Genomic DNA, 23,621 nt, shown 5'->3' on the forward strand with positions numbered 1-23,621 from the left:
TCACAGAGCTTTTATGGGTCTGAGAACATCTGAATTTTGAGGATCTTCTTTTTCACTTAAATTTTATCCCATGTCCTCTTATTCACCTCTTTTTCTAACATTTAAACACTGCAGAGTGACTGCTTTTCTTGCTTAGTGCAGGAATTATTACTAATGGACTTCTTCAGTTCTCACAATTGAGATAGAAATCAAAGACTTTCTGTATTGTTTTTAAGCTTCAAACATGGCTTCTAAGATCAAGGTTCAAGTCTTGAGTTTCTATGTATAGCTAGAAGTTTAATGGCTTTGCTGAGGGCAAATTTTCTTTATTTCAATCAAGGTAGACTCTTGCCACCAAAGCCATACATTCAGAGGATAGATAAATATATATATATATATATATATATCACCTGCATGTTTGCACATGTTGGATGGCTAGGTCCAAAAGTGCTTTTTAGAGACAGAAAGGATCTGGTTGCAGAAGAAAGGTGACATCATAGGATTCTGAAGGATTCTGTTGTTGTTATAGTTACAACTTAACAGTGTAAGGATAACAGACTAAATATATCCATTATAAGAGTACTTGGTTTATTTTAGCCTGGGGAGGTTGAGGGTAGAGAAATACATTTTACACCACTTGTCACTTGTCACAAGAGGCATGTTTGCATTTATAATTGAAGAAAAAAATAAAGAAGGAATATTAATACATTTCCCTTTTTTAACCCAAATTATAAAATCCCTGAAATGTAGGTGTCTGATGGCGGCTTCTTAATTTTGTATTGCTAGATTTAAAGCAACTGACAGCTTTTCAAAATAAATTTTTTAAGTAAACCTGAACAAAGAGGATAATGGGGAAATACAGTGTCTTTTTTTTTTTTTAAGGTGAAAGTTGTGTTATGATGGTGGCTGATGAGATGTGCAGCTTATGGAGCAGGTAAGCAGATATCATTGTTGCAATATTTTAAGAGCTACGATGATGGTTTATGTGCTGTAAATACTATAGCATATTAAAAATAGTCATTTTTTAGCATACTAAATCCTAAGTTAGTTGCTCTGTAGGAATTACCCTACTGAGAAAAAAAGAATCTTTGACAATTGATGTATGTATATCCAACCATACCACACAATGCTAAACAGAGACAGAAGTCTGGAAATAGGCAACATTCCACTTGAGTTTTCAGCTGATACTGATCAATACTTGCATGTGAGAAAATTACACCAGGCTGAGAAAAGAGCCACCTGGAAGTCTTAGCAGGAAAAAAATGCCTAGCTTTCACATAATTCCTGGAATACTATTAATTTCACCAGCTGGACTAGAAGACCTCATGATTCATGGGGCACTGGATAGAACCCACATATTCTTTTTGTCTCAGTCCTGGGGGAAAATAGTCTTAGAGTGATGATAACTCTAGTCCCTCTTAACAAACGTTAAGAGTAAGACCATCTTTTCTAGCCAGATCAAACTACTTCCATGTAACATAACTATACCTCAGAACAAAACTCAAGTATACTAATAAGAATTTTAAAAAATCTAGTTCCTAAGAGGATAAGATATAAAATGTGTAATATCCAATTAAAAGTAACAGAGGGGTGGTCCAAGATGGTGGTGTAGGAAATTCTAAAGTCAATTCATTCCATGAACACATCACATCTATAGCTACATATGAAAAATTAATTCCCTCTGCAAAATGACTTGAAAATGAGCTAAACAGCTCCTTCAAAACAAACAGAAAAAAAAGAGCCACATTGAGATGGTAGGAGAGGCAGAGGTTCAGTCTCACTACAAAGACCACTCTGGCATGACAACCTACGATCAGTAAGGATCTCAAAAATCCACAGCTTCTCTCTGAGGAGCAAGGAGTCTGTGCTCCACATCATGCACCCCAACTCTTTGAGGCCTTCGATGAGAAATAAGTCCCAAAATGTCTGGTTTTAAAAAACAATGGAACTCACGTCTAGGCAAAACAAAGGGCTGCAGGGAACCTAGATACTTTTCCTTAAAGGAGCCTCGCACAAACTCACTCACCATGGGGGCCAATACAAAGATAGACTTTGAAAAGCACCCATAGAGTACGTGGAGATACATCTGATAACCTCAAAGCATCTGCTGGAGGAACAGGGACCTGTTGAAACTCTAAGGATGCAGATGCTGGTAGACAACATTTTTGTGTTCTCCCTCAACCTTAATAGTACCAGCAAATGTACCCTGGTCTTGCACACTCCAATGACTCTGCTAAAGATGGCAAGTGTGCCCTAGCCCTGTGCTCTCCCACTATCTCTCTAAAGCAGCAGGCACATAAAGTCTACACAGAGGATGCTTCTTGATCACTGGCTCTGTGGCTAAGAGGACTTGCATTCATGGGTCCCAGGGGGACTGTAACAATCAGAGAGATAATTCTTGGCAGTCTACCACCCACTGGGCATGACACAGTAGACTGACACATATCCCAAGTCTTTCTGTGTAAAAGGACAATTAGTTTTTCCTGGAACTGTAACGTGGGAGGCAGACTTCAGATTTTCCACATAGCTAAAGATTAAAGAGTTGTTCTCCTGGGATTGTAAGCTGGAAAATACCATCTTTGTGCTCTCCCTTAGCTTCAGTACAACTCACCAGTACCTCCCAGTAAAGAGTTCATACATTTGTCTGAAGCCCCAACTATTGCTACTGCTGCCCAGGAGACATCTTCTGACCACCTGGTCTCAAGGCGAGCAGGGTTTTAAATTGCAGTTCCATGGGACTGCGTTTATTTGCATAATTTAAAAAGACTGCCTGAGAGTCTTGACTTCATATCACCCTGAAACTAGGTGCTGACTGAGACTCCTTTGGAATCCTGGCAATCTTGGCATACCCTCAATACCTGCAACCTATCAAAAAATCAACCTGCTTAAATAACAAAGGTACAAGAGACAACCATGAGCTAGGGCAGTTTATCTCCTACATAAGGTCACTCCTTCAGGACTCAGAGAAGTGATTATTTCATCTAACAGAAAGAAGCATACAGAGAGTCAAGCAAAATGAGAAAACAGTGGAATATATTCCAAATGAAAGAAAAAATATAAACTCTCAAGAAAAAAAAATCTTAATGAACTAGAAATAAGTAATTTACCTAATAAATAGTTCAGAGTAATAGTCATAAACATGCTCACCAAACTTAAGAAAAGAAAGGATGAACACCATGAGAACATCAACAAAAAAGAAAATATAAGAAAATACCAAACAGAAGTCATGGAGCTGGAGAATACAATAACTGCACCAAAAAATACATTAGAGTTGTTCAAATGCATATTAGATGAAACAGAAGAAAGGATCAGTGAGTTACAAGACAGGGCAGTGAAACTCACCCAACAGACCAGAAAAATTTAAAAATATATATTTTTTAAAGTGAAGATAGCGGGATCCCTAGGTGGCGCAGCGGTTTGGCGCCTGCCTTTGGCCTAGGGCGCGATCCTGGAGACCCAGGATCGAATCCCACATCGGGCTCCCGGTGCATGGAGCCTGCTTCTCCCTCTGCCTGTGTCTCTGCCTCATTCTCTCTCTCTCTCTGTGACTATCACAAATAAATAAAAATTAAAAAAAAAAACAAAAAACAAAATGACTATGGGATCCCTGGGTGGCGCAGCGGTTTGGCGCCTGCCTTTGGCCCAGGGCGCGATCCTGGAGACCCGGGATCGAATCCCACGTCGGGCTGCCGGTGCATGGAGCCTGCTTCTCCCTCTGCCTATATCTCTGCCTCTCTCTCTCTCTCTCTGTGACTATCATAAATAAATAAATAAAAATTTAAAAAAAAAAAAAAAAAAAAAAAAAAAAAAAAAAAAAAAGTGAAGATAGCTTAAGGATCTATTGGATAACATCAAGCAGAATGACATTCCTATTATAGGGGTCCCAGAAAGAGCAGAGAGAGAGAAAGTTAAAAATATATATATTTGAAGAAATAAAATATCACTAACCTGGAGAAGGAAACAGGCATCCAAAGCCAGGAATCCCAGGGAGTTTCAAATAAAGAACCCCAAAGATTCACATCAACACACATTATAATTAAAATGTCAAAAGTTAAAGATAGTACCTGAAAAACAAGAGAAGAATAAATTGTTATATACAGAAGAATCCCCATAAAACTATCTGCATATTTTTCTGTGAAAAAAATTGTAAGCTATAAGGGAGTAGCTCAATACAGTCAAAGGACAGAAAATAAAGAAAAAACTCCCAACCAAGTTTATTCTATCCAGACAGATTATCATTCACAACTGAACAGTGATGTAATTTTCCAGTTAAGAAAAAACTAAAGAAGGAGATCCCTGGGTGGCTCAGCGGTTTAGCACCTGCCTTCAGCCCAGGGCATGATCCTGGAGACTGGGGATCAAGTCCCACATCAGGCTCCCTGCATGGAGCCTGCTTCTCCCTCTGCCTGTGTCTCTCATGAATAAATAAATAAAATCTTTTAAAAAATAATACCAAAAAACTAAAGGAGTTCATCTTCTCTAAATTGGCCTTATGAGAAACGTTAAAGTTTTACAATGAAAAGAAAGGGCATTAATTAATAACAAGAAATTATATAATAATATAAATCTCACCGATAAAAGTAAATGCACAGTAAAAGTAGATAAATTACTTATAAAGCTAATACAAAGGTTAAAAAACAAAAGTAGTAAAAATAACTAATTGTAATAATCAATTAAGGAACACACAAAAAGAGGTCAACGGTGACATCAAAAACAATAAAACATAAGAGGAGATTAAAATGTAATTTTAGGGGTGCCTGGGTGGCTCAGTCAATTAAGTATCTGCCTTCAGCTCAGGTCATGATCTCCAAGTCCTGGGATCAAGCCCTGAATCAGGCTTCCTGCTTTCCTGCCTCTGCTCATGTTTTCTCTCACACTCTCTCACTTGCTCTCTCTCTCTCTCTCTCTCTCAAATAAAGAAATAAATCTAAAAAAAAATAAATTAATTAAATAACTGCTTCGGAATTGGGATGCCCAGTTGCAAACTCGGACCTTCACCTTCATATGAGTTGAATATTTTTTTAAATGAATAAATCTTTGAATTTTATTTTTAGCAAATCAAAAATACTAGGTCTTATAATAATTACCAGTCCTGACAAGCAATAAAATTTATATCCCCATTTTCTAAAAAGAGTCACTGGCATCTCATAAATAGTATTCTAGACCAGGAAGTCAAGAGCATTTAACTTCTTCACAATTCTATTTTTAAGAATTGAATTTTAAATAAGGGTCTGCCAATATATTTACCATTGGATATTATCTGACTTTTTTTTCCCTTTTAGTAGAATTTTATTTTAATACAGAGTGGAAAAACAACAATGACAAAAAAAAAAAAAAAAAAGAAATCCTAATAGGTTAAAACAAGCCAACCACTCGACACAAATAAAACGTTCACAAAAGTCAACTGAATTAATCCAGAGCTAAAGCTGAATTGTGCAGATTTTTGAAGTCTCCAGTCATGTAACACAAACAAAAGTCAACTATTTACACACTAGGCAAGCCCTCTAAGGAATGTGCCCCAAGAAGCATTAACTTTTATTTCTTTGTATGACATCCTGAAGACTTGCACATTTTTTCAGATAATTTAACCTTTTTAATAGAACGTGATCTCTACCATGTGGTAACTGCTCATCCTAAAACTTGACATTTCCCCAGAGGAGCTTGCATTCTTCTTTAGAAGTTTCAATATAGATTAAAAGCTTTTATCAAATATCAATGTGGAGAGAGGTGACATGGGATGCAACACATATATAGTCAGGTTACCTCTCTGTATATTTAGAGACTACCCCTTCATGGTATTTGCACCAGAGTTTAGTCCGTCCTGCCTTGTATTCAGTAGTATATAGTATATAGGTTTGAATCATCAGAACTTTGGCAAGACCTTATTTTTTCAGAATTATTAACAACTACCTCTAGGGGAAAGTCCATGTTACTGAGTCACGACAAATTTATTGTCATGAAGGAAAACAAGTATACCCAGCCAGCTTAAAAAAATGCCCCAACCACTGCTTCTCACTATAGAAAGACTAAAACTACATATGTTTATCATACAACAAATCCCATCTCTGTTCCCTGAAATTCCCCTAGTTTCATTCATTAGAAGGGGATTAGAAAAAAAAAAAAAGACTTATAAAGCACATTAGAGAAGAATTCAGCTTTCCTGTGAAACATTCAGTATCTTAAATATTATGTACATATCTTTTTTTCTTCTAGTAAGTTAGACACTGGCTTCAGAGTTTGTGGAACTGGAGGAGAAAAAAACCCCATTCAAAACTCTTCTAGAAATTGTCTTTTGGCAGAATAGCAGGTATGCAAGTTAAAAATAGGAAGGGTTTTGTTGCTTTGGTTTTTTTCCAAAATTTAAATCATTTTTGTGCCCTTTCTACCTAAACTTCAGTCACCACTCCTGAGTGGAGATGGGCAAAGGCTCTGGCCCCTGCTCCTCCCGTTTCTCAGCAGCTGCTTTCTCTTATTGCTGCAGCCAAGCTTGAATAGATGTGTGTCAATGAGGACTTTCCCCAGATGGCCTTTATAGATAATCCCACAACACATTTTCTGTCTGTTCTAGTATGTGAGATCTAAAAAGGGAAAAACTGGCATTGTGTTAGAGCCAGAGGCCATCTGTGTCTGAGCCATCATCTCACTGGTTACTCCAACAAGGAGATTGAGCTGAGGAGGCCCTTGAGGTGGTACTATGAGCATCAGCATTGTGACACTTAAATTCCTTCTGTAGTTTACTGATCTGGTGAGTTTTTATTCTGTTTCCAGATAGAGTTTTCACTTTCTTTGGTTTCAGTGTAGTCTTCAGACTGGGTCCTGCCCTTGCATCTACCACGTGATTCCAGTTTTCTTTCTTTCTTTCTTTCTTTTTCTTTCTTCCTTCCTTCCTTCCTTCCTTCCTTCCTTCCTTCCTTCCTTCCTTCTTTCTTTCTTTCTCTCTCTCTCTTTCTTTCTCTTTCTTTCTTTCTTTCTTTCTTTCTTTCTTTCTTTCTTTCTTTCTTTCTCTTTCTTTCTTTCTTTCTTTCTTTCTTTCTTTCTTTCTTTCTTTCTTTCTTTCTTTCTTTCTTTCTTCTTTCTTTCCATCCTGCTGGCAATTTCTTCCATCTTTTCACAAGCAGGACATGGGCATTACAAGTGTCTCCTGAATGAATCTCATGCAACCCAAAACAGCTCTGGAAGTCCTTTTCATAGCATTTACTGTCAGTGAATCTAGAACTGGAAGACTTAGCTCTGCAAATACAGCAGCCCTCTATACTCCAGTACATCTTTGGCTTATGAAAACCAAACATCTTTTCTTCTGGGCAATAGTTTTCCACAGGAAGCTGTTCCATGCACAATAACATTCCCAAAGTGCACCGTGCATGCCAAACCAACCCCCCTTCTAATCACTCCCTTCTTCTCAACTGCCTTGTCTAGAAAGATTGTCTCCTGCATTTCTGCAGTAGCATGCTACCACTGGCCGGGAAGGCTGTAGATTCTGCTTTCCTATCTGACTCGTTTGTAGCAAAAAGGGGAGGAGGAGGTGGAGGGGGTAAGGAGGAGAAGGAGGAGAAAAGAAAACTTTATTCCAGCTAGATATTTTCTCCATTCCTTCAGTTTTCTTAAGGCACCAGAAGTCTGTTGAGATAAGACTCATGAAGTTATCACTACAATTTTGGTCATTTTAAGCTAACATTAAAATTATTAAAATGTTGGACTTCCCTTCATTAATGAGTAATTTATTGGCTGTATTTCAACCAAGCAAAGGTAAAAGAGATGACTTCTTTGTGTAAATACTTGTAGGATGCATTGGGGGAAATATTTTGTCATAACTAAATGGGTCTCCACTGACAGTTACACATTAAGATTTCATTCCACCATCAAGAACAACTAATAAGCATTTCTCTCATTTCTAATATAAATAGTCTGAGGAGTCCATATCTCTTCAGATGTCAGAGAAATAGTTTTAATTTTTTGCTAATTAGAGAGTGTGTGGTTTATTTGAATTTAGTTGCTCTTTGATGGAACAAGCACCATATTTTGACTTGGAATTAACATTTAGTCCTGTTGCCTAAATTTTTGCCCTAGAGGAATTTTTATAAGGATTTGGAAACTCTCAACTCCTCTCCAGGTGCCATAGGAATAAGTGCTTTTTTTAAGGAAGTGAAATAATGGCTCAGAAATCTACAAAAGACACTATTCAAAAGACTATTCAACTAATCCTTTATTATATGACTAAAATAACAGTTAATAATTAGTTATTACCTATAATTGTTTTTAGCAAATCTTTAAATGGGTTACCTTTCCTTGAACTATTTCAAAGACCTGAACAGAACCAGAATTCCCCTGACCATTTTATCTACCCATCATCTTTGAGCAGGTGGACTAAGAGAGGACCATTCATCATTTAACCCTATAGATACAATCTCATCACTATCCTTCTTCTTTTTTTCTTTTTTTAGAAAAAAGAAGGAGATATATATATATATATATATATATATATATATATATATATAACTGAAATCATATCATGCTTTCCCTCCTCATCTTTTGTAAATGATAAACAATATCTCACAGTAAAATAGATTAAGCCTTACGGTATCATGCTCTCCTAGTGACAGTATATCAAATCTGATTTCTCATAAATGAAGCAAACATTGCCAAAAGGAAAATACCTAAGGGCTATCACTATAGGCTGATGCAGCACTGCTCGAGGTCCCCTGGCATATTCCATCATCTGAAACAAAACTAATGATGTTTTAAATATTAAATGAGTTTACTTATGCCAGGCTTTCAGAATAGAACCTGATGTATAGAATACATGTCATATAATTCAATATCTTAGTTGCTGGTATTGGAAATCTTCACATTTGTGCATTATCCAAGGCAACATGAAAGAAAGAGGTCTTTGTCTTTCCGCCTTTTCAACAGTGCAGGATCAGTAAAATAATGTCACTGGTACAATATCAACACGAGTTCAAAAATGGCTGGTATGGATTATTTTTACCCCTAGCAGATTCAGAGCATTTTAAATTCTTATTAATTTGGGTAATATGCTTGCTTTGGAATTCATTTTATGAGTTTAATTTCCAACTTTATGGACTCTTCATTTTGTATTAGCTTCCTATATAATGCAGATAAATATATTTCATTTAGATTCAACCGGATTAAGATGATTTACAAACTAGGATTGTTTCCAATTATCCAGGGCACCAGTATATTAAACCTGGCCCATATTCAGTGATACAAACACTGTGTACTCCTGAGCTGTCCGTTTCTCCCCATTTAAAGAGAAAGCCTGGTGATTATAGATTCCCAACCTTTGTAGGCTCAGGTCTTTATGCAGACTTTAAAGGTAATCTTAATCTTATTAATTACATCCTAATTCTCTAGTCCAGTGTTGGATTGTCTGTTCTTTTCCTAACATTAAAAATAAATCCACTATGTAAAATATGTTTCCTTAATATTTATTTCAGTCCAGTGCCTGATTTCTTCAGTACAACAACTTTATCCTTCCTAGAGTTGAGTGAACTCTTTTTTTTCTTTTTAAGATTTTATTTATTTATTCATGAGAGACACAGAGAGAGGCAGAGACATAGGCAGAGGGAGAAGCTGGCTCCCTATTTAGGAGCCTGATGCGGTACTCCATCTCAGGACCCTGGGATCACAGCCTGAGCCAAAGGCAGATACCCAAACACTGAGCCACTCAGGTACCCCTGAACTTGTCTTATATACTCTCATTTTAACCTTCAGAAACTTCTCAAATTTATGAATGGATATTGTTCACAATAATTGAGTTTAACTGTAGAAGAGGTATAACAGTCAATGCTTGGCAAATAGGAAGTAGTAAGGAACTATTGGTTGTTAAAATTGCTAAGGATTGGGATTTGGGGCTAGCCCCTTACTCTGGCATGGGCTGCTGTTACAGGTCCAGTTCTCACAAGCAGATACACTGGAGGGATCTTGTGTGTTGCTTCCCACTAGAAGAAGCAGACTTTGTGTAGGGGACCACATATTGGAAAAATCAAATATGTCAGCTAAAGATTTTTTTTTAATTAATATGATTATAAAGTCTTAAATTATATCTTTTATGCCCTCATTAAGCTATATAATCAGTATTTCCTGGATTCTCAGCTGCTACATTCACTTCTGTGGTTTGATTCCCTGGTTGTTAATCCTAACAATTTGCATTTGGCTAAAGGGAGTGTTAGTTTTATTTTATTGGCCAAAGAGTGTGCCATGTTTATGCAAACCAAATTGTTCTAAGGTCCCTGACACAAGTGGTAAGAATAACAACGTTGCAATTGTAGCAATGTTTTCCTTACCTGAATATGAGTTTACTTTAGAATGAGGATTGTTGTAAGTAAGCTTCCTAGCTTGCAACTCATAAATATGTGGCTTTCCAGACTTCATAGAAAAAGAAAATTGAGTTAGTACTTAATAGGGTATGGATTGATGCTTCCTTCGCCCAGTATGACTTACAGAAGTCACATAGTCTGGAAGCTACCTTAGGTGGGAACAGGAGGGCCTAACATTTATCAATAAGCTGTAAAAGGCAAGGACTATAGCACTGAAAATCACAGAGCTGAAAGCTGAAGCAACAAATGTGTTCATGTTCACACATTTGGGAGAGTTACCCTGACTGTCCCGTATATAAACCCATGACTAGCTGCTAGCAGGACATATGTGTGCCACACCCCCAGTTAGTGCTCACCTCCCTGTGAGGATGGAGGGAAGCTCTGGCTAGAGCTCCTTATGTAGGTCTCTATGTGGATATCGCTAAGAGTAAGTCAGAGAGATCCACACAGGAAGCAGCTCAGTGTGTTCCCTGTGGTTGGATGCACCAGAATAAGGCAAGGCCTGGGGATTTTTTTCATTCTTATCAACAGAAGAAAAGGAAAAAAAATTCTGATTTGAGACTGTTCTGGCCTAGGAAAGTGTGGCTATGTGACAATGTATGGTATACAAAAATACTCTTAGACCTAATCAAATCATGTGTCTTTCTAAATTTTACTGATTGCTCCCTTCTTCAAACTCTTTCCAAATATCCTATCTATATTTCTTATGTGAGCACTTAAAAATGAGTCTTTATGAATCTCCTTTGTATTTTTTTCTTAGGGGTTGAGTCCAAAAGCTCCTTAGGGGTTCAGAAAAAAACATGGTTGCTACTCATTTCTTCCAATATTCAGTTGAACGCAAAGTTGGTGACTCATTTAGTTTTTGCAATAGTTTGAATTGTTTCCTCTGAAAGGCCTGGAATTTTGGTTCCTCCTTCTTATTTTCCCGCAGTAAACTAGGGGCAATTTCTTCTTCATCAATCCTGTTTAATATCCTCTCACTGTTCCTAGGTCAAATGGAGAAGACAAATGCACCTACTTTAGATTTGTGTTTAAGAAATTAACATGCTATGACACAAGTCAGCTGTAGAAGCCAGGGATGAAATTTGAAAGGCTGAAGAGGTAGTGATGAGCAGCCAGGCTAGAAGTTTTTAGGTCAGTGAGGAGCAGTATGGGAAAATGGATTTGTACTCTACTCCCGTTCTTCCTGTCAGCAATTATGCCATTTAGGGCAAGCATTAAAAATAAAGGAAACAATATAATACTTTGAAAAATCATAAATTGCAAACAAAAAGATAATACTGGCAAGGAGATACACAAATTACAGGAACACCATGTTACAGGCTCCTAATTTTGTATCCAAGTAAACCACATTATTGCAGCATTATTTCTAAAGGCACAATTAGTATTCCCAAGTGTGGATAGCACTAAGAGATACTTTGTATATAAATTTTACCATTACAACATTCTCTCCCAACACAATATATCATCTAAAAGTCAGGCTTCATTCCATCTGCATATGATATAACTACTCAGAAATATATATGGTTATAGACAAAAATCCACATAGTTTCATGGTAACCAAGCAATTACAATGTATACATCTATAAGAAGGTTATTAAATTTGATGTGAGAAAACAAATTAGTCTAACTGTATATATATATATATATACATATATATATATGGTATTCATTTTTATTGTAGTATTAAGTCCACAAATATAAGTTGTATTTTACTTCTTAATGTAATTCTAACCAAAAAAAAAAAAAAAGGAATTTGAAGCAACTGTGATGTATCTAGAGGAGTACTGAACATAAAAGGTAAAAACATAAAACTTAAAATACGGAGGTCCAGACTTGTCTATTTTTTTAAAGGTTTTATTTATTTATTCACTAGAGACACACAGAGAGAGAGGCAGGGACCTAGAAAGAGGGAGAAACAGGCTCCTATGGGACCTGATCCCAGGACCCCAAGATCATGACCTGAGCCACAGACAGAAGCTCAACCACTGAGCCACCCAGGTGCCCTCCAGACTCAAGTTTTATTTCTGCAATTTATTCACAGTGTAACATAGAGAAAACCATTTAACTTTGTGAACCTGAGTATTTTCATCCATAAAAGAGAAGGAATATTTTGCAGTGTAAGGCAAGTGGCTACTCAGCACTTAGGAAGACTGATCTCGATGTTGTACAGATGGATGGACACAAAATCTAAAAGAACCATGACATTCTTCCTTCAAGCCCAGCATTCAGCAGATATACTGAGGACCTCCTGTGCTGAACACAAGCAGTAAAAGGGTGACTATGCCATACATCGTAGTACATATTTATTTTGATTTGTATAAAAATATATACACAAATACACAGACACAAACACTCACACACAGGTGAAACACCCCAAAATGTTAATAGTTGTTAACTGTAGATCATGATGTTAAATTCCTTGGTTAAGGTGTTTTCTATTTCTTAGATTATATATAGAATACATTTTTTAAGCCTTGGAGTCACACAGCAAAACCACTGTGATTTATTAATCACTTTATAGGACAATTTTGTTATTCAGAAATTTGCATGTTTCATTCAGAAATGAGCATGTTTGGGCTCATTTTATAACAGCAATTTCTAAGAAGACCCTTCCTTCCTTCCTTCCTTCCTTCCTTCCTTCCTTCCTTCCTTCCTTCCTTCCTTCCTTCCTTCCTTCCTTCGTCAAGCAAGTCTTAATATCCCCATTTCCTCATCTCTAAAATTAAAATAATGAAAATACCTCCTAGGGTCACTTAAGCATGGAATATGTAATTTTAGAAAGGTCTATGCAAGTGTTCTTGCATTTTCACTGTTACAATCTTTGGGAGAATGACTTCACTGCTTCTAGGAGAAAAGGAGCAAAATATTTTAAGAAATGAGATTAGTATCCCCCACACCCATGCCTTCACCAGAAGTCTTAATCTTAGTTTACACAGCAGCAATGGCACACACCTGAGGGCAGAGATGACCCACTTTAAGGACAGGTTAACTCAATGTTAAGCAACTTCTATTGTTAAAAGCCAAATTTACTTGTATTAGCAAAATGTAAATAAATAATTTGGAACTCTAATTGGCTCAGATTTTCTGAAAGACAGTATGAAAAAAATTATACATAGATACATTCATCTTCTTAAAATCTTAAAATAACTGAACTTGGACCTAGTATTTTTTACTTCTAGGTAATTTCCACTAAGAAAATCATTAGTTGCTTGTGTAAAATTAACACATTTTACATTACTTATAATATTCAAAAAGTAACCACCTATACTGATGATTCTTAACAGGGTAATATTGGCATTTGTGGATACATTTTATTTATGTGCCTGGCTTGTGCATTGCAGGAGATTTAATACTGATTTCCTTCATCCATTAAATGTCAGAAATGCCCCCACACTAACCCCACAGAATGATACACACACAGTCATATATACACACATATACATATATATACACATATATACATACATACATTATATATACATATATATATTTAATACATATATAAAGAGAGATTTTATATATGTAAAATCTCCCAGGTGAATAACATTGCTGCTCTTTGAGATGTGGAAGTCTAAACATTTGCCAGAGAGCACTGGTTAAATAAATGTTGGTATATCCATTTATGAATCTTTGTGCTACGTTTTAAAAAATTATTCCTTGACTTGGGAGTAGAGTTTGCATTATAATTTATTATGCACACACAAGCACATATCTCCACATACACAAACATATTCAGTTTATATTTATATACCTCTAATACTCAGTGGCATACACAATCGGGGGCGGGGGAGGTATTTTTCTCATGTGTCAAAAGGTTTGTGGTTAGCAGTCCAGGTAGTTTTTCTTAACCAACAATATCCTATGATTTCTTTCTCAACATCACAAGATAATTTTTTTGAATCCTATGAATCATGTCCTTAACGCAGGGAAGAAAAAATGAGAATAGTAAAAGGTAAAGTGTCAAAGGGGTTTGCCTTTGTTAACATCCCATTGGTCAGAACTGAGGCCTATGTCTACCATAGCTTCAGGGAAGTCTCAGAAGTTGAATCCTTGTGAAGGACCCATTGCTCAAACAAAATTGTTATTTCATTATATCAGAAGAAAAGGATCCTTGAAGGCAGATAACCTACCATCATTCTTCCACTTAAAGAAACACACAAAGATGTTTCCTCTTATCATCAATTGTCTTTTTCTATCTTTTTCATTTTTTTTCATGATTATAAAGCATATTATGCACTGTAGTTCCTCCGTAATATCTATTCTTCCTCTCCCAATCGGGTACACAGAGCAAGGGTCTTGGACCAAAAGAAGTCATTTGCTTCATTAATAGGAAATTGAATTCAAGCAGGAAGAAAGATGGGAGAACATGGAAAAATCATGATCTTAAGAAAGAAAGCAGCCCATCTCAACTAATACTAAGAAGCAAGTACACTGGGGGTAGGAGTGAGAATTGAGAAGATGCTATGAAGGTGCGGGAACACTTCTCAGGCAAGAATCAATTGCTAACATCCAAGGTGGAGAAATACTGAAAGCCTCAAAAAGGAAGAAAAAGCTGATAAGATGTCACCAAGTCCTTGGGCTTCCTATGCAACACCATTTCAATAGTCGGAGAGCTGGGTGCAAAAGCAAAGCCTGAGAGAGCAGTGTTGGGGAGGCTGATGACCTTGGACTTTCTGAAACACATTTCCTAATTATAATTTAATCTTGTTAGCCAAATTCAGTTCTCATTTGTTTCCCTTTTCCCCTCAAGAGGCTTCTTCATAAGCAGTACTTACAGAGATGTGAAGAGACAAATTTCTGTTTTGAGAATTTGGGGAAAGAAGAAAAATATTTGCCTTTGATAACTTCTTTTCAAAATCATCTCAGAGATATTTTCAGGCTTGGAAAGTACAAGCCAATGAATTAATGCATTTTAAGGAATTTTTTTAAAAAATGCATGTCTTCCTGTCCTTTCAAAAAAGCCACAGTGTACATGAAGACTGAATGATAAGAAAATAAACTTAACCTCTTTGATTAAGCTCATTTGCAAAGAGCCTTAATTAAGCTCTTTACATTCTTATTCTTTTTCCCCCCGCTAATCTCCAAAGAGGCAAAGAAAGATTAAACCTATACAAAAGAATGGAAAATTATGAGAAATGGAGGTATTAAGCATATTGTTCTTGATTAGAAAGTCCTTTTGTAAAGGACTTCCTTTGGTTATTTACCCTTTCTTTTTGTTTTATTGGAGCAGCCATTTACCTTGTTCCTTCATGAACCAAACTCTTCAAAAGAGCCTTACAAAGATCATTCTAGCAATTTGCCTTGTGAATTCCAGGATCATTTATTTCAGTCTAACATTGCTATTTCTTCCAGTGTATTTTTGAAATTGTGTTTCATATTTTTTGTTTTTAATTCAAGATGATCTAGGAATTCTTCCCCCTACTCTCTCTTTTCCTCCTTTACTCTCTCCTCTGGGAGTCACAGTTTCACATTCAGTAATATATTTATAGGACTCTTTTGATTGCAAGTGACAGGAAACCCAACCCAGACTAGCTTAACCAGATTCAAACACAGAACCTGTTCTTGTTATTTTGCCTCTGTTTCTCTCTGTGTTGGCATAATCCTCACTCAGGTTCTCTACCATTTCATAATGGTAAGAGAATGAATAACTCCAAGCTGACTTCCATTAGGATTTTAAGTCCATTGGGTAAGAAAAGGTACCATTATTGTTCACTCTAGCTACCAAAATCATGGACCAATTGCTCAGTTGGGAATGCATAACAATAGTTTAGCAAGATCAAGGTCACATCTATACCTTTGCAATAGGGTGAGGTCAGCCTTTCCCAAAACAATGTGGTTCAAGTCCAGTAGTGGTAATAAAAGGTGATTTCAGATACTGGTATAAGGTAAAGGATCTATATTCTGACAAGATGAAAACAATCAGGAACATATACAGTGGAATTACTTAAAGTTCTAGTTTGAAGGACTAAGGAAGTCTCTTACATCTGTTTAGAGCAAGATTAGGTAACAAAATATTCTCCTGTCACTATCTATGGAACTTGAACTAGTGTTTATATCATAATAAATCAGGAACCTAACTGCATATATGGGAAAAGAAGAAATGGGGAATTCCACGCTTTCTCTAGTAGATCCTGGCAGTTTCACAGTGATTGCAGTCCCACAAATGGCAGAATTGACCATTTAGAGTCTGAATGTACACATAGCTTATATGTAAGCAATTGCCTTTCTACGTTCAAGTTCCTGTATATAGGCTGAATCTGATTGAAGACTTATATGAAGGCAACCTATGTTTCCCTCAGGAGACTTAAGAACTTTCATGGAATACTAGTGTCATTCTGTGCCACATACAGAAAATCTAGAAATACAAAATTTGTATTACGTTGTAGTGTTCCTCTGATATTCCTTTCTACCCTCCCTCAATTTTTCTTCTTAAACGTAAGTCATGTTTATTATAATGTGTTCTTCTGAAGGATGAAGTCAGACTTAGGAGCCAAGAGATCTTGGTTTTAGGACTGACTTGGATACTTGCTGTTTGGACAATTCTGGTCAAGGTCTCTTTCTCATCTTCTTGCTTATCTTCAAATGTAGCACTTTGGAGTAAATAGTCAAAAATCTTCCTTGAAAATTATGTGTTTATTCTAGATTTTATTAGAACCTATATCTTCCTCTTTACTATAAGTAAACTGATTAGAATTTTTTACCAAAATTTTATTTCATCATACAGTTCTAAAAATCAAACTTAATGCTTCTCTAGAAAGGAAAAATTAAAAAAAAAAAAAAAACTATGGATTTAATTTATCTCGACTTGCTGTTTTTCCTTTCTGGTTATACTGGTACTCACTTCTTTTCTTCCTAGACACCTTTCATTTTTTTTCCTCCATATAGAGGACCCCAGCTTCCAACATGTGGCTACTGACCTGAGCCAGCTAAAAACTAATAGCTAAAATCCTGGATCTTTGCCCAGCTGGACCAGAGAAGCCGACACAATATGTTTCTGTCTTGGGAAAGGCTCTGGAAACAAAATTAATACAACTTAAAAAGATAAATTCTTTTTAAAATTCTTCAAGTTTGTTTCAAATCGCATAGTAAAATTTGTGGGACATAATATTAAAACTAGTAATTTATTTCATTCAAAAGAACAAGATGGAAATCACTAAGGCAGCTACAAATGCATAGGAAGAAACATCCACAACACTTGATCATTCCACCCTTTCAACACTTTAAAGCATAAATATTGTCAGTAAAGTTATCCAATTAAGAAACATACTTTTGACACCTAAAAACGAACAGAGTTGAGGACACATGCTTCCCAATTTTGAAACTTACTGTAAAATATAATCAAGACAGTGTGGTGCTAACATAAGGATAGATATATAGATCGATGGAACAGATTGGGGGGGGGGTGTCCAGAAATAAATCCCTACATTTATAGTCTATTATTTTCAGCACTGATACCATAAGAATTAACTTGGAAAAATTTTTTTTTCAACAAATCGTGCTAAACAACATACAAAGGAATGGAGTTGGATGACTTCTTTACATTATATCCAAAAATTAACTCAGAATGGATCACAGACCTAAATGTAAGAGCTAAAACTAAAAACAAACAACAACAAAAAAAAACACTCTTAAAACTAAACAAACAAACAACATCCTAAAAAATATAGAAGTAGGAGCACCTGGCTGGCTCAACCAGTAAAGCATAAGACTCTTCATCTTGGGATTGTGCGTTCAAGCACCACATTGGGTATGGAGCCTATTTAAAAACATATATAGAAAGAAGTAAATCTTTGTGACATTGGTTTAGATAATATCCTCTATACACCAAAAGTACAAGAAACAAAAGAAAAATTAGATAATTTGGACTTCATCAAAACTGAAATCTTTTTTGTTGCAAATCATACCAAGAAAGTAAAAAGATAAACTAACAAAATGGGAGAAAATATTTGCAAATTATATAACTGGTAAAGAATTCGTATCTAGAATATATATAAACTACTCTTAAAATTCAATAATTAAGAGATATATAGCCCAATTAAACATTTGGCAAAGGATCTAAATAGTCATTCTCCAAAAAAGATACACAAATGGCCAGTAACCATATGAAAAGATGTTTAGTAGCATTAGCCAAGAGGGAAATGCAAGTTAAAACTATGAGATACCACTTCATATCCACTAGGAAAGTAATAATAAAAGAGATAGATAATGGCAATGTTGGAAATGATGTGGAGAAATTGGAACTCTCACACATTACTGGAAGGAATATAAAATGGTGGAGCTGCTTTAGAAAACAGTTGGCATTTCCTTAAAAAGTTAAACATAGAGTTACCATATGACCAAGCAATTTTACTCCCAAGTATATACTCAAGAGAAATATAAAACTTGTACATGAATGCTCATAGCAGCATTGTTCATAATAGCCAAAAAATGAAATAACCCAAATGTCCATTATCTGATTGATGAATAAATAAAATATATAAATACAATGAAATATTATTCATCCATAAAAAATAGTCAAGTACTGATATGCTACAACATAAGTTAACCTCAAAAACATTGTGCTTAAGTAAAACAAGCCAGGCACAAAGACCACATATGGTATGATTCCATGTATATGAAATGTCCGGAAAAGGCAAATACATGGAAACAGATAGTAGATTATTAATTCCCTCAGCTGGGAATAGGGGAGCAGAAGGGGAGAAGGTAGGGAGGTGATTGCTAATTTGAATGAGATCTCTCTTTGGGATGACAAAATGTTTCCAAAGTTAGATTTTGCTGATAGTTGCACAACTCCATGAAATACTAAAATTAATTGAATTCTACAAGTTTAGCAAGTGAAATATATAGTATATGAAATATATCTCAATAAAGCTGTTTAAAAAAAAGAATAAAAAAATAAAAATAAAATAAAAAAAGAATAAATGACTAAGGCAACCATCAACGCACAGAAAGACACAGACATGATTCATTTGAAACGTTTGAAACAATGAAATATTTTCAGAGAAGTTGTCGAACTAAGAATTATACATTCAATACTTGAAAGCTGGATAATAACTATTTTTTCACCTGTAGAATAGAAATTTAGCTTTTTTAAAATCATTTCTGTCATAAATTTAACAGAATGTTTTTAAAGCAGGAGAGACTTAATATACCTTGGTTATTTCCAACTTCTCTAACCTGTTGAATACTATGAGATTCAAAATACCTTGGTCATTTCCAACTTCTCTAACCTGTTGAATACTATGAGATTCAAAATGGACATATCTATAATCTACCTAATTATTAGACAGATGATGGATTACAGATAGGTCATTAGACCAAAATGATAATAAGAATACTTGTAAAATAAACTATTATTTTTGAGATATCTTTGAGTTCTGATTTTATTAACAAGTGGTATTTTGAATGTTTGTGGGGGGATATCTTTGTAGTCACATAGACTCATTTGTATCAGTCTAGAAATACAAGGATTTGTGTAAAATTTTGTGAAAAAAAAATAGAATCCTGGCATCCATCTAACTAGCACATTTAAATAACCTTGTTGAGGAAAATAGTCTTTCTCCCGAATAAGTCAAGCATTTCTTTTGGCTTCTGATACATTTTTCAAGTCTGAGTTTTGCCACATGGCAAGAGGCCAGATGTAAGAATATTTACTTTTCTTTCACTATGTGTTGAAAACTGGTTGAACCCAGAATTAGAGGAATACACACAGCTGGTGGAAAAATGTTCACTGCCTCAATACATATGCAGCTCCTACAAATTTTTGAGGCACATTAATAACCTAGAAACTGCTGAGACCCTGGTTATGATGACAGAGATATCCTCTCTTCCCTGCCAAATTCATGCTCATAGCTTTTCTGGTGTATGATTCCATATGCTATAAATATAGATAAAAACCCCTACTCCCCTCCAGCTTAGCATTAATGGAAAGCAGGAGAGAGCACATTTGACTATTCATGAGCCACTATTTCAAAAGGAAGGCAACTGACATACCCAACCGGTTAGAAAATATAAAGTCTTTAATATTTCAAGCCAGAATAGATCACATTAACTACATATGAAGTATAAAGTCTGGGACTGAGAACCAGCTCTACTTGAAACAAACCAGTGAGTATTTCAGAGAACTTTCCCCCCTTAGTTGTGGAAGAGCAACTGGCATAATTTAACCCGTCTTTTGCTTTAATTTCTGTTCCTAGAACCTTGAACCTTGATGTCTCCCCTACACACACACACACACACACACACCTTTCCCCAGTTTTGCAGAGGATATGGTAGCGTCAGCACAGAAAACAGTGAAAGTCACTTACCAAATTTAATTCCTTTACTTGAATGTCCTGGAGCAGGAAGGATCAAGACTTTGCCTGTAACTTACCCTTTAAGAGGTAAATGTGGTCTAAACACAGCACGAAGATAGTCCCACCAGCAGAGGGCAGTGGCGTACTGCACACAAAACTTGGTTGGGGAATAGCTTCCAAAGGGCCTTGCAACCTGTGCTTAATAAAGAACTGGGCAGGAGAGCAAAATAACTGGGTTTACAAGAGATTTATTTCAACTCCATGAGCTAGAAAGTTATACAGCTCCCTGAGAAAACTCCATCGGTGGAATTCACAGCAGGCCAAAGTGTGCCAGTGATCAAAGGCTACAGTGAAGCTCTAAATCATTGCTGCTCCATCCAGAGCCATTTTATCAGTGCTGCTAGCCTCTACCCATGTGGTGAAACCCCTGAAGATGAGCCTACGAGCTATTGTGATTTTAACAACACCAACAGGATTGACTTTGTGATCTCCGATTTGGAGAAGTGGGTAGTTTATAAATAAATCTGAATCAAGAAGCTATGGGCTCCCTCCAGGCAAAATTAAGAAGTGTGAGTTATTGTACCTGCTTTGCAATTAAACAACTGAATCTCTTAACCTCTCTGAAACTCAGTTTAGTAAAGAGTGAATTGAATTAGACAATTCTAAAGACAATTCCGGGTGTCATGTCTTTTGGCTAGAGAGTGTCCTTCAGCCTTCCTCTGAGCATCTCTGGTGAGAGATAGGATTGTGTATGCAAGATGTTTTGCACAGGCACTGTAAGCAGTACACAGTACACAGTGAAGTGTTAATGGTTTAGGATCATTCCATGTTGGGGGAAGGGTGGCTGAAAGTCCCTGGTGTTCCTCAGTGATTTAGATTGAAGAGATTCCTTCTCCTTACCCCATCACCTTCCTTTTCCTCCCCTAGTCAGTGTTGCTTCCATGTAACATGCCTGAAAACTGAATTCAGAGGTGCCTGCCTGACAACACCCCGGGCAAAGTTACTGCAAATGTATACATTTCATTAGGTATAAACTATGTTATTGATTTTTTAATCATTTAATAATTTCCAACATTTAAAAATTAGGATGGGGAGCCTGGGTGGCTCAGTTAAGTGTCTGCCTTCAGCTCAGGTCATGATCCCCAGGGTCCTGGAATGGAGCCCCGCATTGGGGCTCCCTGCTCATTCAGGAGTCTGTTTCTCTCTCTCCCTCGCCTTCTGTCTGCTTCTCCCTCTCCCTCTGGCTCCCACTGTCCCTGCTTGTGCTCTCTCTTTCTGTGTCAAATAAATAAAAATCTTCAAAATAGATAAATATTTGGAAACTTCTCATAAGTATCCTGATTTCCAACTTCTTTTAGAAACCACCAAACAAACAAATATCAGGTAGCATTGGGAACTCATTCCCACATAGTGAAAAATTCTCAGAAATGAAAGCTACTCTACTGTTCCCTTTAGATCTACCTCCGTGAATCTCCTAGATCTTCACATTATGGATTTCTCTCCCTTAAGTGATCATTCCTGGCCCACCATAGGCATTGGAGTGTGTGACCCTTGGATTAACACCAATAGCAAAGTCGGTTAGGGGTTGTTGTTTGTGAGGAATTTTGCTCCTATTTTTCTCACTTTACTGACCAAGTTAAAGTTTCCAAGTCTCCTACACACACACACACCTCTTTCTTTCTTTCTTTTCTTTCTTTCTTTCTTTCTTTCTTTCTTTCTTTCTTTCTTTCTTTCTTTCTTTCTTTCTTTCTTTCTTTCTTTCTTTCTTTCTTTTCTTTCCTAGCTTGAACAAGAAGCTTTAGTTTATTTTCTCCACTTAATGACAACTGATAACAGAGATACTAGTTTTCAGGTTCAAGGTATCACTATTCCTATCAACCAAAAGCACATAGCATCATCTCACTAGCATTGTAGTGATAAGTCCTTAAAATCTTGAGTTTTGGTGATTCCAAGGAAACACATATAATACAATAAGAACAATGGAATTTATGGAGGCCAAGAAACCCTGCACCTAGTCCCTTAAATCTTACCAGCAAGTCTAGCCATACAATGCATAAAATTACAAAGATATCCACCACTTACTGATTACCTATGATAAGCGAACCCTGAGCTAGGTAATTAAAATTCCATTTTATGAATGGAGAAACACAGCCTCTGGAAGGTGTATTGGTTTGCAAAGACATGAGAACTTGAGGTGTGAGAGGGAATCTAGACACCATTGGGTTCTTTCCACATGAGAAAATCAAACCCAAAGGTGCTAAGATTTTAGAGTGGATTCTGTATTGTATAGCCTCAGTGATCCAATTTGGAATATAGAAGTGGATTGCTTCCACTTGCCTGTACTATCCTGGGGCATTCTATTTTACTGAATCTTCTCTTGTTATTTACATTTCTGTCCATCTTTCCTAATGGAAGGTTAGAGCCTTGTGGGGCATGGCCTATATGTTATTTATCTTTGTAGCTTACCTCAATAATTCTCATGCAACTTGCACCATGATACTTGGTGATACTAAATCTTAGAGACTACACGAGGGCAGATATCCAAAGACTGTGGCAGACAGCTAAGTGGCTGTATGACAAATGCTGCAAAACCAAATGGAGCATCTGAAAAGGGCAAGGCAGGGGCACTAGGGATGACAGCTATACACACAGCTTCAGCTGAAACTCTCCAAGCACTTTTGGGGAAATGGAAAGAGAACAAAGTGACAACATTTGCAAATAAAATGCCCTGTGGGCATATTCTGTACATCCAAGCTGCCATTCCTGGTACAAAGCAGAGTCCATTAAGAGAGAAATCTCCACCAGTCACCCTTTCAAGCCTCATTGATTTTTATGCACAAAATAATGACATATGGGAGGATGATAAAGTGATGGAGCCTATAAGTAAGGATGAGAATAACAAAGCCACCAGAGGGGTTATAATTAGTGTAAGACTTTTAAAAACAAAATCAAGGTTCCATCCAAGTATGTGCTTCTCCTATTATGAACATATTGCCACCAACATCCT

General features: G+C 36.4%; 1 pseudogene; it reads right to left on the reverse strand.

Moving 5' to 3' along the window:
- Positions 1 to 6,376: 6,376 nt before the first annotated feature.
- LOC100684026 lies at positions 6,377 to 7,315 on the reverse strand (annotated as a pseudogene).
- Positions 7,316 to 23,621: the final 16,306 nt, after the last annotated feature.

The sequence above is a fragment of the Canis lupus genome, chromosome 8 (assembly GCF_011100685.1).
Source record: "Canis lupus familiaris isolate Mischka breed German Shepherd chromosome 8, alternate assembly UU_Cfam_GSD_1.0, whole genome shotgun sequence".
NCBI lineage: Eukaryota > Metazoa > Chordata > Mammalia > Carnivora > Canidae > Canis > Canis lupus.